The sequence below is a fragment of the Colius striatus genome, chromosome 16 (assembly GCF_028858725.1).
Source record: "Colius striatus isolate bColStr4 chromosome 16, bColStr4.1.hap1, whole genome shotgun sequence".
Classification (NCBI taxonomy): Eukaryota; Metazoa; Chordata; class Aves; order Coliiformes; family Coliidae; genus Colius; species Colius striatus.
The window spans coordinates 7,713,547-7,716,572 of record NC_084774.1 but is presented as its reverse complement, the minus strand read 5'-3'; positions in this window follow the sequence as shown (position 1 = coordinate 7,716,572).

The following is a 3,026-nucleotide window of genomic DNA, read 5'->3' as shown; positions in this document are numbered from 1 at the left end:
CTTCTCTACCAGGGCTCAAATAATTTGTTGCTGTCCTAAGGCAGAATGAAGGGCATGGAGTGGCTGACTCTGGACCACCAGCAAGTGTCTCTGGCTCTGGACCACTCAGGGCAGGATGGGAGCCCAAGGCCAGAAAAGTGCTTTGCCTGCACTGAGATGCCAGAAGAGAAGCTGTGGATTCAAGAGGTAAAGCCTGGCGAGAGAGAGAAATGCAAGGCCTGGCTGTTAGCAGCAGGAGTGCTGAAATTCACTACTAAATTACACTCTGAACTGATTTTAAAAGTTCTCTTTCCTCTGGAGATGGTGAAAACACAGTGCCAAGTAAGCTGCTCCCGCCTTTCTGCACAGCAATTAATAACCCATCATTGCATCAAACCAGATGGAAGTGGGTACCCTCACCCAGCACACACCAATTCCAATTCCAGTCACCTTCCACCAAAGGCATCTAAACAAACAAAGCAGCTCTATGCTTCTTCACCTGCTGAACCAACAGAGCACCAGAGCAAGGGCAGGGTGCTGAGCAGGCTGGGGTAAGTAAGCCAGGACGGAGGATGTTTAATAGGTGTGGAAGGGAGAGGAAGGCCTGGGAAAGGCCTCCTGATGCCTGGGGACCATGGAAGCCACAGGACAAACAGAAGGGTCACCAGTTGAGCAAAGGTATATGCATGCTTTTGCATCAGAGCTTGCTGTCTCAGTTTTGTCAGTCTTGGAATTTAAACGCAGGATAGAGGTGATGGCAAAGACATAACTTGGGGTTTTCAACTCATTTTCACACTCAGTGCCTGTGAGATGGGCTTGACTTGTTAGGTAGGTGAAGAGATCACAATGATTGTACCCATGAAGGAGGTAGAAAACAAGGAAGAAACGGTGAAGATTGTGATCAGTCACTAAACAAAATCAAAACAAAAACTAAAGCCCAAGGTCCAGCACTCTTTTTTTCCTCATGAAAACCTCTCTGCACACTTATCAGAAAATGCAGAATCGACCTCCATCCCATGCAGATGTGAAGGAGGTGAGAAGGATCAGCAAGGCACTGCAAAATTGGTTCTATTTTTACACACATAAGAGACCTTTGAGGGAACAAGGAACTGCCTATCAACTCTGTTTTGACATTTCTTGGTCCAGCAGTGCCCAAACTCTTGGGAGGTACTGTCCTTGGCTGTAGAGGTAATACAGGCCTTTCTTTGGGCATCTTGATACTTTAGGGCCATGAATGTCCCAGGCAGGCTCCCTGTTATCTGATGAGACCCTGCCCACCTCCTCCTGGCTTTAACAGGAGATTCGGGCAACAGGGCTGTAGCTCCTGGTTTGGCTGCATGGCAGAGGCTGTGCCCAAGGAGGGACAGGCAGGAGTGGCAGCCAGGAGCACATGATGCTGAGGCAAGCAGCACCCTTCCCCTGAAGGTGACTGCAGGTGCCGCTACTGCACCAGCTGGAGGGACTTTTCTTCCTGCACAAGGCCAGTGACTTGGTTCTGCAACAGCCCTATGCTGAAATCAAGACCCCAGCAGACCTGCAAAGAACACTCTCCCCACTGGTGTTAGACCCCACTGACTTCACTCTTTGCCAACTCCTTGTGTCCTCGAGGTGCACAGATCCCAGCACCTCATCCCACCCCAGCTGCTCGCTGCCACAGAGCGGAGCTGGGCAAACAGCTTGTCAGGAACAAAGTCCTTTCCTGAGTGGGCTGGGCTGCCTTGCCTGCAACTAAATATTCAGAGACACTGTGCACTAGCCCTTTGATCAGCAATTTATCTCTCCATGCCACAAGTTTCCTGGAGCCTGGCGTTTCCGCCTCGTGCAGCCTAGGTCCCAGGAGCCTGGGAGACAGGTGTGAGGAATTAGCTATAGGGACTAATGCTCTAACAGGAACCAGCACCAAAAAGCAGGGGACAGAGTGTAATGTTTATTACATTTGAAGCAAAGCAAACATGTGGCCTACTTATGTATCTGGAGAGAATTAATTGGGGAGCTCCACAAAGCAGCAGATTATAAATTAGAATCATTTTCACCAACTTCAGCCCATTTATCTTATTTCACACCAGGCCTGTCAGCTCAGCCTGATGTAGCTGTGTGCAGCTCCAGGCCCACAGCCTGCTGTCTGGTGGCACAGGTGGACTGTCAGCAGCCAGCCCCATGGGCACTGCATGCCTAAACCCATGGAAAGAGTGTGGGGTTGAGCCGAGGCACATGCCTTGAGTGGAAAGCATTCAAACTCAGAGCCTTGAGGATGGCTCCAGAGGTGCTGAGTGCCACCAGTCGTCATCTACAGGGGTATTCAGAATAGTCTGCTCCAGGGACTGGCCCCAGAGATGGCAGAGATGCCAAGTGCCTGCAAAAGGCCACCTGCTGTCTTGCTGAAAAGAATGTTAAAGGAGACAGTGGAGATGTCTGGGCAACATCTGAAGAGGAGAATCTATTCATGAAGATGCAGTTCAGGTCAGACCACAGCCACCATGACTTCAACATCCCTGCCCTTGACAGTCATCAGAGGTGGACAGAATCAGAGGTGGGATCAGAGCCTCACAGCACCCATCTGTGCAAATGAGAGCACTTCCAGAAAGCTATCTGCAGGTCTCCAGACACAGTCAAAATGGTTTCCACAATAAGAACCAAAAGTCTGCCCCAAGAATCTTTCTAATCCATTTTGTGTCTCCAGAATGGCCAGGAGCAACTTGCCTGGAGCAGAACACAGACAGAGCAAGCAAGTGTGATGTTCTTCCTGATGCTCTCTCAGACTCCAACAATTTTCACCTCAAAGAGACACATGCCAATTTGTACTCAGTCTTTTCCACAAAACTAAGAGAAGCTGGATGCCCCAGGAGCTAGTGTGCTGCCAAGAGCTCCAGAGATGCACATAATAGCCTCACCTCAGCTGACAGGACCAGACAAGCTTAATCTCAGAGCAAGGACTTCCATCAACCTCATTTTAGCAACCTGCATTGACACAAGAGCCATCTGGTTCTGCAAGCCCACCAGCATCCACGCTGGTAAATATGTGTGGCCAGGGCACAGCCCACCAGATG